The sequence below is a fragment of the Canis lupus genome, chromosome 23, assembly GCF_011100685.1.
Source record: "Canis lupus familiaris isolate Mischka breed German Shepherd chromosome 23, alternate assembly UU_Cfam_GSD_1.0, whole genome shotgun sequence".
Taxonomy (NCBI): Eukaryota; Metazoa; Chordata; class Mammalia; order Carnivora; family Canidae; genus Canis; species Canis lupus.
In genome coordinates, this window is record NC_049244.1 from 9,068,869 (window position 1) to 9,082,348 (window position 13,480).

At 48.6% G+C, this 13,480-nt stretch overlaps 1 long non-coding RNA gene across 1 annotated transcript; it reads left to right on the forward strand.

Moving 5' to 3' along the window:
* The first annotated feature begins 12,410 nt into the window (after positions 1-12,410).
* Positions 12,411-13,235, forward strand: LOC119865298. The gene is made up of 2 exons (XR_005376682.1): positions 12,411-12,500; positions 12,934-13,235. It is a non-coding gene; the product is annotated as an uncharacterized LOC119865298 (long non-coding RNA).
* Positions 13,236-13,480: the final 245 nt, after the last annotated feature.

A 13,480-nucleotide genomic window follows, 5' to 3' on the forward strand; every position in this document is an offset into this window, starting at 1 on the left:
ATCCCTGAAGCTATTATAAAAGTGCATAGTGGTATCTAAAAACTAGATTCTTTTTTTTTTTTTAAGATTTTATTTTATTTATTCATAGAGACAGAGACACAGGCAGAGGGAGAAGCAGGCACCATACAGAGAGCCTTACGTGGGACTCGATCCCCAGTCTCCAGGATCACCCCCTGGGCCGCAGGCAGCGCTAAACCGCTGTGCCACCAGGGCTGCCCTAAAAACTAGATTCTTAATGTGGGTCCTGCTGTCTCTCCTGTTCAGCTTCCTTGTGTCTCATTTAACATTTTCATTTTCCATTTAACCCTGACTGATGGTATTTTCTTGTATAACTTGGTTTACATTATCTTCTTAAGTTTTCTAAGTTATTTTGGTAAAGATACATCTCTTCCATACAACATACAATAGGAGATTGTTTTACAATTCAATGTGAGAGTCTTTTTTTCTGTCGTAAGGATGGGTTTATCCTATTTACATTTGTTGATATAACTAATAGATTAGTCTTAATTCTGTCATCTTATCTCTGCTATGTTTTCCATTTTAATGCTTCCTCTGTTTTCTGTTTTACCATGTGTATTTCTCGGTCTTCTTTGATATGCATGTATGTGCGCACATGTGTTTGTATTTTTGTCTGATGATTTGAAAGTTTATAGTCTGTTTCTAATTTTTCTAGTGGTTGCCTTTGTATTGATTGATTTCTCTGCCAAGAGAAGAAAATTCTTCAAATGTAGGGAAGGAGTCATCTTCTCAAAGGCTGAGCCTTTGCCAGCCCAGTTCTGTCTTCAAATCCTTGATACCTTAGCCTCAACATGAAAAATGGCTCTAGTCCCACCCTGAAGCCAAAGGTTCAGAGCAATCAAGATATTGAACCTGCTGCTCAAACTAGCCATGGATAGCCAAGAGCTGCCAGTGCCACAAAAGGATGCTGTATGTCGTGTCTTATTTCAGAGCCTCATGTGAATCTCTCCCCACTAGCCAGCATGCTTAGTTCAACAGTGTCTTGTACTCGCTGTCCATTTCTCTGCACAGTATTTGAAGAGACACAGTCAGAGAGGCCATGAATTGAGTGCATTGACTCTTCTTGCTGCTTGTTTTCACACATATCGAGATCAGGAGCCAGATTGTTGCCTGACAGCTGGTCTTTGTGAATACCGTGGTGTGTGGTTTGTACTCTGATGCAAGTTGTGTGCGCGTGTTTTCTTTTAAAGCTATGGATGGATGCTGGTAGGTCAGTCAGCATACCAACAGATAAAGGCACACTCAGAGTAGTATGATTTGGGGAAGGCTTGTTTACAAGGACTATTTACAAACATGTAGGTGTAGGAGCACCTCGGGGGATGTTGCAATAGCTGGACGGTACCACAGAGCTGTTAGCATCAACAGGCCTGAAGGGAAAGGGCATGGTCACCAGAAAGAAGAGAACTGAGCACAGGAGGCTGGCTACCTTGGGAGGCCCAGCAGGCCCCACTGAAGAACTCATCCAACGCAGGGTGATTCACAGGCAGGGAACCAAGGGCCTGAATGCCCATTTTCACTCTTTTCTATCTCCTTTTCCTGCTAGGGTCCCCATAGCTAACCCCACCTGGAAGCCAGAAGCTCATTCATCTGATCTTGCAAGGGAATTTCATGATAAATAGAACAGAGTCATCAGGTACATTTCCCTCATGTTTTTCTGAAAATATGTGGAGAGCTGACACATCTGGGGTACACCCATTAGGAATGCTTTCAACTACCAGTACTAGAGAACCCAAATTACAGTGGCTTTAAACATACAGGGGTTTACTTCTTTCTGTACTGTAACAGGGAGGCTGGAAGTAGGCAGCCACTGACATTCAGTAATGCCAGTGCTGATGTCTTAGAATTCTCTCAGCCTTTACCTTGTGCTGGTTGCTTCATATTTATAAGATGGCAGCCCATCACCAGACATCATGACCATGGTTAAGTTAGGAAGAGGGGGAAGAAGGGTACCAGCATGTATACCCATTTTATTAAAAACAAAAACAAAAGCTTTCATAGATGTACCCTCAGCAGACTTCCCATCGTATTTCATTGGCCAGAATTGGTTTTGTGGTCTCTTAAAGCAGCCAGGGAGACTGGGAAAGTGGGAAATGAGCTGGTTATGATTGATTTAGACTACTTGTAATTAACTGCCTGAGACTGGAGACGTTGGTGCATGGATCAAAATCAGGAATCTGTTATCAAGAAAGAAGGGATGGAATAAATTCTGGATCGACAATGAACAAGGCCACAAGTGGTTTTATTCAACAATAAAGCAATTGTCTGCCAGCACTCACTCAGGATAGAAATTGCTCTTTCACACTATGTGCTATTGATTTTATGTGACATCCGAAAGTGTTATTTGATCAAGTAATTTTGCCAAAAGCTTGCTCTGCTTTTCCCCAGTAGCCTATGACTCAATTTACAAGCCACAGTTTGAACTGTGTGTTGGTTTTCACTGTAAGTTAGACAACTTTAATGGTGCTTCTCTGGTTTTGATCTTTTCTCTGTCTTTAGTGGCAAGATGCATCATTATCACACAGACATGATTATTTCACCCATATTCTGGAAGGATTAGATGGGTGTTCTGACTTAGCTTGCAGGGCCTGATGTGAAGATGATGCAAAAGTCTCAGTGGGCCTCATGCCATTATTTAACAAAGTTTCATAATAGATGATGCCTCAGGGACTAGAGGAAATGCATTACCAGCTAAAAAATCCTATTTTCAGATATCCATTCTCACATCTCTTACTAATTTGTGCTTTTTTTTCTACTTGTGTAAAATCATCTCCTTCTACATACTCATCTATCCTGGTATATATATTATATATATGGTTGCATTTGATATTGCACACTTTTGTTACTACTTCCAATACAGCTTTTTTGCTTTAATGAACGTCTTTGGAACTACTGTTCCGTCTTTATGATTTGGGGCCACACTACCATACAATAGTGACAATAAAATGGGAATATAACATGTAAACAATAACATGAACGTGGTTGAAAATATCTTACTTAGCAAGTTGAACTACAGTTAATGGCATTCTCTTCACTACATATGAGCTTGAACTAAACTAGCCACATAAGTTCTTGTAGCCCAGATGCACCTACAAAACCATGATAATTATTGCAAAGTAATGGATTTTTATGGAAATCATCATTTATCTCACATTTTTAAAAAAGATTTATTTATTCACAAAAAGAGTAGTTTTATTAAAACATGGGGACAGGACCTGTTGGCAGAAAGAGCTGCACCAAGATTTATTTATTTTTCTGAGGGGGGAGCAGAGGGAGAGGGAGAGAATCTCAAGCAGACTTCACAATGAGTGTGGAGCCCTACGCGGGGCTTGATTCCCATGACTGTGAGGTCATGAGCCCAAGTCAAGAATCAGATGCTCAACCAACTGAGCCACCCAGACGCCCCACTTATCTCATTGTGAAATGTACAAGAACAAAATTGCTGTGTCTTGTACTAGTTGTGTCTTGTTGTACTCACAATTCCCACATACGCTGATGGCTTCTCACTGAAAACACATGCGACACTCAACTTGGGGTGTTTCTCTTGTCACAGGACCATGCTCAACTGGCACACAGGGCAGGCTAGAAGTGCCAGGGAGCTAATGCCCCAGATGTGGACCTTAAACTGAGTGGGCTAGAGTGGGGCTCTCTGAGCCATGTTGCTGACAGCAGCAAACACTCGTCAATGCACCCTGTGTTGATTTCCTTCCCTGTCTCCCCTTCTTTCCATTAGTACTTAATGGGATCACCTCCCAAGTGAAACACTTTTACTCAAATATTTGTCTCAGGGTCCACTTCTTCTTTTTTTAAAAAGATTTTATTTATTTATTCATGAGACACCCACAGAGAGAGGCAGAGACATTAGGTAGAGGAGAAACAGGCTCCCTTTGGGTAGCCCAATGCAGAACTGGATCCCAAGACCCCTCGATCACACCCTGAGCCAAAGGCAGATGCTTAACCATTGAGCCACCCAGGTGCCTTTCAGGGTCCACTTCTGGGGGAAATGAGCCCAAGATAGTTTGTTTTTTGTTTTTTTTTTTTTTCTGAAATTCCTTGCTGGCCATGAGATTCATGAACACACTTTAGGAAAGTGTTTTCTAGATGACTCTGCTGATTTTACAAATGCCTAAGGTCCAGAGCCGGTGGTCATTCTATGGTCACAGGCAGCCCAGTTCCCTGTGATGGAATCAGTGCAGGAGGCGGCCCCAATATGTTCAGGGGCTGTATTGAAGGGTCTGACCAGAACTCCTGACCCAGATGTGGCACACAGGGACCTTGAGGAATAAGGGATGGGGGTGGATGATGGGCTGGCCTGACTGCTCTGCACTTCTACATTACCCTGAGCCCCTCCAGCTTATTGTCCAGCCTCCTGCTTTCTGCCTCTACCATTTAAATGAAGGTTTTTCTGGGTCTTTCTTTCCTGAGTCTTTCCTGAAGAAGTCCTCCCCAAGCATCCCATACACACACACATGCTTCTCTCTTTGATCCTAGTTCCGTGGATCTCAAAGATACTGTGAGATGGATTCATGTCCATAGCAGAAGAGGAGAGATTTCTTTCTGCTTTTTTCCCCATTTGCTATGAGAGAAGCTTGCGACCCTGTCAACTATTTCCAGAAGAGGAAATTGGGTTCTAGGTCAGCTTTATAAATAATATGATCATCTATTCCAAATACCCAACCCACAGACCTTTTCTTACTTCAGTCGACAGACTGGGACACCTAACACCAAGACAGAAATGCTATCATGAGCCCATGATCTGACTCCCAGACAGTTATTTGCCATTCCATCTTCACAGCAGGCTTGTGAGAAAGTTTGCTTAAGCCACAAACTTACCGTTGTGGTCACCCACAACCCCAGGATGAATAGAGGCTCTCGGGGTCACGGTCCTGCTGGTAAAACCACCTGCCCTCCTGGCTGTGCCCTGCCCAGGTCTCTCACCTTGGTTTCTATGAGACCAACAGGGGTGTCATTCAGTAGAGCACAAATGTCCAGGGCCAGATCCTGCAAGAAGAAATAAACTTCTATAATATTTACTGAACTCTGCCCCAAACAGGGCCCTAGGTTCACCTGGGGAGCAGTGAGGGAGAAGGATCTTAATGAATCAATGGATCCCTGCCCTCCTGGAGAGAGCTAAGAAGTGGGATAATTCACTTATGAGAAGCTATAGTATCCTAAAGGTCACAATAGTAACAGCTGTGATGGTTTAAAAACATGTCTATAAATTCTTTCACACTCTTCTTATCAAAAGAGGAATCTAATTCCTCTTCCCTGAAGTTTGGGCCAGCCTTGGTGACTTGCTTCTCACGAATACAACGTGGAAGAAGTGATAACTGTGTGATTTCCAAGGTAAATATAGCTATTGCCTGGCTGTTTCCTGGGACACTCACCCTTGAAACCCAGCCACTGGATTACTAGGAAGCCTGGGTTACAGGAAGAAGCCATATGTAGGTGTTCTGATCAAGCCCCAGCTAAGGGCCCCTGACAGCCAGCCTTAAATGCCACATATATGAGTGGACATGGCTTCAGATGATCCCAGCCTTTGTGCCTGTCCAGTTATGGGCTTTTACTAAGTCCTGACCATATTATAGATTCATGAGCAAAATAAGTGCATATTAAGCCACTAAGTTTTGAGGGTGGTTTGTTATGCAGCCAAAGATACCCGGAACCCGTACTAAAGTGTACTGTGTATTTACCAGAAGCTAAACATTGTGCTAAACACATTACAGAATGTTATTTATTTGCATTTAATCCTCCAGACAATCCTATTAGGTAGATACTATGGGATCTCCATATTCTGGAGAAGTGAAGCTCAGAGTGATCATGTGACTCCTCTGAATCACTGAGTTTGTAAGTGGCAGAAACAAGATCGGAGGCAGTAGTGTTCTGGTAAATGTTTAACTATCAGTTGGGGGTGGGGGTGGGGGAAATCATGATTTGCAGCGTTTGCCAATTTCCACAGTGTAAATTCTCCTACCTCGGTTGACTTCAAACTACTGGCACTGCAAGAGAAGTTGGGAAGAGATGGGCACACTCCAGGCAGCTCTCCAGGAGCTTGTGCCAGCTCTGGTATACCACTAAGTGGAGGCCGCCAACGTCAGGAACCAAGTTCTGACATGACAGAGATTGTAGTGAACGATGGTTAGTAGAGTCTTCTTGAAATGTAGGTAGTGCTGTGGACAAGTCCTTTTGGGCATTCATGCATGCTGTTTACCAACCTGTGCCAGACACTCCTGTAGTCACTGATTAGTAGTGGCATGTAACACACGCAAGGTCTCTCCTCCTACAGAAATTTCTTTTCAGCAGGACAGAGACGAAGAGACTCAAAGGCATAGGGCATATTGAGAAGTTTCAGTTATTCTAGGAGTGGGAAATGGAGAGGGAAGTGGAACCCAGATTAGCATGTCACAGTCAGTCCCCAGGATGGGGGAGAGAGGCTGGCGGCTCCCTTCCCTCTTTTGGCCTCTTTCTTGGGGAAACCCCAAATCAGAAAAGTCTCAAGTCTATCAGACTGGGAGTACCCCTTCCCAGCCCAAGGAGGGGGCTCCAGGAAAAGGAGGGGACATGGGCTTCCCAATGCGACTTCCAGTGGTTCAGAGAAGTTTCCTGAAGTTGGCCTGAGGCTCCTCAGGCTGGGTCCCTGTCCTCAGGATCCGCCATGGGGATAAGAATCAGCGCATGATCCTGAAGTAATATCCACTTGAAGCTGATTCTTAATCGGAAAACACACACACACACACACACACACACACACACATACACGCTTCTATTCCAAAGGATTCTGTGCTCTGCAGGGAAGAAATACCTTGTCCAAGCACAGCTTCAGCAGAGAGAGAATTATGAGCAATCACTGTCTTCCAAGATGACTACATCCAAGCTTATGCGATTTCTTCCAAGGAAGGGGATTTATTTATTTTTTTAATATACAAGACTGAAAATACTTAAAGCATGACATGTACAATTACTAAAAAGTTACTAAAATGTGAAGGATTAAGTTTTCCTGAAGTCTTGGATTGTGCAAAGCAGGGGGGCAGGGCAAGTCACGGAGGGGATTACAGTGCAAACAGAACATAGTTCGAACCAGATTTCCGAGGTCACTGCTCCTAAAGGCACTGGCTGGACTGACACAGGGAGATTCTTCCAGCAACACTCCTCAGCCCCGCCTCTCCCAGGATCCCGTCCATTTGCTTCAAGTCCCAGTGCTACCCCAAGACTGTCTTCCAGTTATTATTAGGGAAAACTACGGATCTGCTCTTTCTGTAAAATTATATCTCTCTTGCCATGGGAGACTTTTTTTTTTTTAAGATTTTATTTACTTATTTTATTTGTGAGAGACAGAGAGAGAGAGAGAGAGAGAGAGAAAGGCCGAGACATAGGCAGAGGGAGAGGCAGGCTCCCTGCAGGGAGCACATTGAGGGTCTCAATACCAGGACCCAGGGATCATGCCTTGAGCTGAAGGCAGATGTTCAATCACTGAGGCACCCAGGCATCCATCATGGAAGACTCTTAAAAAAAGCAACAACTATTTTTTCTTCCCTTTGATAAAATTCATACATGTACTTTGTTAAAAATATCCAAAATGGAAGAAAATAAAAAATTGAGTCTCATTCTCTCTGCCTATCCTAGGTCTCTTCTAGAAGCATATTAACAGGGCTTTTTCTTTTTGCCTTTTTCTAGAAGCAATGTATGTACATTATTCATACCCTGCCCCCACAGACATATATATCGCTCGTCCTGCTTGACCTAAAGGGGTATATATATCCCAGCCCTCCTGCTCTTTCCCTCCCTCCCTCTTTCCGACTAGACACACTGTTGTCACTAGGCCTTGAGCATGGCTCTCCTTGTTCTCCTGTCTCAATCGATGCAGCTTTGGAGGACCCTCTCCTGGTTCTATTTTATCTCTCATTCCCCAAATATCAGAGGGCTCCAGGGCAGCGACCCTGGCGTCTTTTCTACCTGTGCTCACCTCCTAAGCAGCCTCTTCTCCGGCCGTGGCCTTGCAGAGCACCCTACCACTGACCCCTGTGCTGGGTTCTTCCATTCCTCCATTTGCTGGCCCAGACCAGTTCTCCACCCTCCTCCCAGCTCTGCACTGGGGGAGCTGAGCTGTCTGGCTTTCCATGGGCTTTGACCGCTGGCCAACACAGACATGAGTTCAGAGGGAGGTGAGAGAGGTCAGGATATATGTTTTCCATGTAGGGTTGCCAGGGACTAGCTACACTCCTCCACCAAAGCTCTCCACTCCGGTCAGTGTGCAACATCCAAACTTGTGTCTCAAAAGCAAGTCCCCTTCCCTGGAGGAAACCACACAAGTTTAGATACTGCCTTCTTCACTTCACTCTCTCTGTCCCCAGGTGCCAGCAACTCTCCCCTTTCCCCCATTAGAACTAAAGATGGTCAAGTCCCCATCGCTACTGGTCCAGGGGTCCTACTTTGTCCTGTTGGTTTCTCTACACCCTGCTACCCTTGTGTAAAAGGCTCTTTTATTAATCCCTCCTCAAATTTCTCAATCCAAGTGCATCAGCTGTTTCCCTCTGGAAACATCTCTGCTACAGATTCCAAATAACTCTGAGATCTCTATCACCCCTGAACTCCTGGCCCACATAAGTAGTTGAGACTACTGATCCCTCACCCTGTTCACTAAAAGCCTGGCTCCTCCCCGTCCTCCCCATCCTGGTAAAGGACAACTTCAGGCTTGTAGGGCCGGTACTCTTGATTCTCTCCCAGTCACGTTCCGGTCTATCAACAAACAGTGCTGCCACGAGCCACCTTGGGAGTTTATCCTTGCAGTCTTGTCTGCAGGACAAATCCCCAGGCGCGCAACCGTCAGGTTCAAGGGTAGGTGCCTTTAAAGTTCTGTTGGAATAGGGAAGCTGTGCTCCAGCCTGGAAGGCCCCGCCTCACCCAGCCCGCCGGCCCTCCCCGCCCCCAGGGGGTCGCTCCCGTGTCCCCACCCACTCCCCTATCAGGCGGCGTCAGACCGATCCTGGTTAACACGGCTCGGCCCGCGGGCGTCCACCCGGCAGTCCCCGCCGCGGGAGGAGCGGAGCCCTTGGTCCGGGACCACCCCTGCCGCGGGGTCGGGGGGAGCCGAGCGTGGGCACCTCCCTGCCTCCCCCAGGCTTGATTCCTGGAACCAGGCTCGGTGACCTCACGCCGGTGACTTCACATCCGGGACCTTCTGGGAATTCTCCGCGGCACTTTTCCGTCCGAACCCTCACGGGGGGAGGGGTGCGGCGGAAGGAGCAGTGAGCAGCTTTTGGGGAAGAAGAGGGCGCCGCCGGGGCCGCTCCCTTCCTCCGCCGGGGCGGGCGCGCCGGGCCGCGGCCGAGCCCCCCGAGGCCCCGCCCCGCGCGCACCCTCCGGGGCCGCCCGGGTGCCCGCCAGGGCCCCGAGCTCGAGCCTCGGCCTGAACTGTCTTCGGAAGTTGGGCGCGCGGCTGGGGTGGCAGCTCTGCCGCAGGTGGGGACCAGGTCCCCAGAAGGAGGAAGCGGAGGTGGGGGTGGTTGTTGGCTTGCAGGTACCCACAGTGCGGTGCGGAGAGGGAGGGACCGCTCCGAAAGTTACCGTCGAGTTTCCCAAACTCCCAGACCGCGCAGGGTTGAGAGAGGTCAGAGGAGGACACTCTAGATGGCTTTTGCTTCCTTGAAGAGGGTGCCTCGGAGCGGAGTCCTCCTCCATACAAGAAGTATTTAAAAATAGATTTTATGACTGTGGTGGTGTGAAGACTAATATGGCAATGATAAGTATTAAGACAGTTTGTTCCGCAGGCCCGGGTGGCTCAGTTGGTTGGGCTCTGCCTTCGGCTCAGGGCATCGGCCTGGAAGTCCCTAGGTCAAGTCCGCATCAGGCTCCCCACGCTTCTCCCTTTGTCTTTGCCCCTCCCAGTGTCTCTCATGAATAAATAAAATATCTTTTAAAAAAAAAAGTTTTTTTTTCTACCTAAAAATTCCCTTTTTTCCCTTTCTGATTGTAGAGGATGTTAAAACATTTTCATGGGCCCTTAAAAGTATTGTGGGCTCCAGGCCCCCTGGCTGCTGTGACCAGTGAGTAAGCTGGCTCTGGGCAAAACCAAGGTGACACACCCTGGATAGACTATTAGGAGGGTGGGGGTGGGGGTGGATGGAGAAAGGCTATAAACACAGGTAGCAGCTTTACCGGAAGAGCCCTGAATGACCTTAAGGAATGTGAATTTTGTGGTTAGAGCTGGTGAAGAATCCCTGCAGGGCTGGGCTGGAGGGCTGACAGTTTGGAGGGGTCACCGGAGGTGGGGAGGACATCGGGATGTTTGTTGCTGCAACAGGACATCCCAAGTCCCAGAGCGCCGGTGGAGATGGAACTGTGGGGAAAGGCAAAGAGAGATTTGGAAAGTGGGCTGAGTGATGTGAGGAGGTGGATCAAGAAGAGAAGTCTGGGCTAATTCTCAGGGAAAAGGGAGAAAACAAAGAGAAGAAACTGTATGGGGCTTCAGGACTGTGGGAAGATCAGATGGAAAGTTCTTCCCCAATAACAAAGCAGGGAAAATGTGCATACCACAACCGGCTTGTGGGTGGCTTCAGAGTCAGTCGCCTATTGCCCAGATCTCCGCAGTAGCTTCTACTAGGCATTCCAACCCCCACCCCCCTTCTCTGCTGCCCCAGGCACCTCTCCAAAGCTCTATTTCCATTGGGTCACTTTCCTTCTCCCTGTGGCCCGCAGGACTAACTGCAGTCCTCTCTTGGGCACTTCCAGAGTTTAGAATGAGGAAAGTCAGATTGGATTTTCAACAGCCTTTACAGTAGAATACTGTGCCAGAACTTCATTTGGCTTTCCCAATCTCCAATAACTCCCCCTTCCCGCCAAAGAAACAAACAACTGTACTTGACTCCCATCTTCCAATGCAAACACTGGGCTTCCTCCAGAGCAGACCAGGCTAAAATCAAGGACTGGAGCAGGAAATACGCTTATGGGGAGAAGAGCTGGGCTCCGATGCCTCCTGGAAAGAAAAACCTTCCTTCATTCACTCTAAAACATGGGTCAGGCACCTACTGAGTGCTCTGGTACCATTCTAGCACGCGCAGGGGATGTAACAATAAACGAATGAGAAATGATTTGTCATGGAGGTGATATTCCAGTGGGGGAAGATTCCATGTGGATGGACATGGCACCCTCCAAAAATGGCCACATGTTCTTCTAGATCTTTGCCTCTTTTCATTAAAAGGTAGTGTCTCATACCCCTTGCATTCAGTTGAGGCAGACTTGTGACTCATTTGTAACCAACAAAATGCAGCAGAAGTGATTTTGTGTGACTTCCAAGGCTGGGTGAGACAAGGCAGTGCAGCTTCTGCCTTGTTAGTTGGGACATGTGCCTTTGGATCCTTGAGATGAAATGTAGGAAATCCAACTACCCTGAGACTGCCATGCCATGGGGAAGCCCAGGCCATGTGTAGAGGCTGTGCACATGTGTTCTGGCTGACATCCCAGCCAAGAGCCAGCATCAACTGCCAGACACGAGTGGATGAGCTTTCAGATGTTTCCAGACACTAGCTGTTAAATTACCTCAACCTTCAAGTCTTCCCAGCTGAGGCGAGGCCCCATACATTATGGTACAGAGACAAGCCATTTCCACTGTGTTCTGTCCAAATTCATGACCCACAGAATTAATGACTATTATAAAATGGTTGTTGTTTAAACCACTACGTTTGAGGTGATTTGCTATACAGGAATAGTAGTGAGAACACTGACAATAAGCAAATACGTGAGCAAGATAATTTCCTATCGTGAGAGGTCTTCATAAAAACCTGAAATAACATGATAACTTGTTGGAGGGCCTCTTGATGGGGGCAGGTGTGTGTGTGTGTGTGTGTGTGTGTGTGTGTGCAATAGGAGAGGGGAGGGATGGCTCAAGAAAGCCTTTTTGGAGAGACATTTAAACGGGATCTGAGTGATAAGGAGCCCAGCCACTGAAGATCTGAGGGAAGAGACTGCCAAGCAGAGGGTACAGCAAGTGCAAAGGCCCTGAGGCAGGAATCAGTTTTGTAAAGATTCTGTGAGAATCAAGGCATGTAACTAGGGAGATGTGTGTGAGGAAGAGAGTAGGGGCAAAAAAGTCAGTCGGGAGAGGAAGGCAGAGACAAATCATTCTGGTCTTGAAGGCAGAGAAGAGTTAGATTTCAGACTGAGTGAGCTGGGAAGCCACTGGAGGATGTTTCCAGGGGAACAACTTGATCTAGTAAACTCTCAGACGAGCTCTGGCTGCCAGGTGAACTGCAGATTGTTAGGACGGACCGGGGAGGCGAGGAAGACCACTTGGGAGGCTGTGGCAGCGGCCCAGGAGACAGGGAATGGGCGGAGGTCCGAGGCAGCGTGGCGGCAGTGGAGGTGGGGACCGGTGGACAACTCCGGACGCAGCAGCAGCAGCAGCAGCAGCAGCAGCAGCCACGGGCAGTGACGGAAAGGGAGGAGGCGCCCTGCCCGGCAGGTCGGCCCCGGGTGGGGCCGCGACTTGGGTGAGGCCCGGAACCCGCACCCGCCCGGACCGCGGAGGGAGGCTCCGAGCCAGGGCCGGCCAGGACGGCGCGCACCGGCGTCCAGCGTCTGCCGCGCGGAGCCGGCCCCTGGCTGCGCGCCCGCCCGGCGTCTCCGGGCAACGGCTGCAGCCGCCCGAACGCCCCCACCCCGCGGCCCGGGTGACGTCACCGTCCCCTTGGAGACGGCGGGGGGGGGAACGCTGCCCGCCCGCCCCGCCCGCCCCGCCCCGCCCGCGGCCCGGCCCCTCCCAGCCCCGCCCACTCCGGGCGGGAGGTGGAGCCTGGGCCCGGGCGGCAGGTGCGGCGGCAGGTGCGCGGCACGCGGCGAGGCCTCACCGAGCGGCGGCTGCTCCCCTGGGTGCACGCTGCCGCCCGCGTGCTCACCACCCGTCCACCTACCTCTTCCCCCTAGGGTGCCACCTCCAGTCGTCGGGACCGGCTCCGGCGTCCCCAGGCTCACCTCCTCAGACATGCTTTCCCTTGACCACACGACCTAAAGTAACGGCCAGTCCTCTTCTCATGGCCTGACCTGGTTTTGATTCCCCTCACAGGGTCGCTCCCTTCTAAAATTATCTGCTTTAATACACTGTCTTCTCTCTTTAAACCCAAGTTCCCTGGAGTCAGGGATAAATTCCGCCTTGTCCATCTCTATCCTCAGCCTCCTAAATGGAACCTGGCATGAAGCACGTGCTCAGTAAATGTTAGTCGGATGAATTACTGAATTCACGAATCATTTCTTTCATCCGTGCGTTCATTTATTTGACATTTGCACAGTGCCTTCCAGGCACTTTTGATAAGCACCGGTGATACTTAGATGAATAAGGCAGGAACTCCACCTGGAGGTGAGAAGGATATATTAAAACTAATAGTTACCAATAATACTAAGAAATTAACGTGTTTGAGTTCCAGATGCTAGACAGAGAGCTCCAAGCACTCTGCACATAGTAATTCATCTTCAC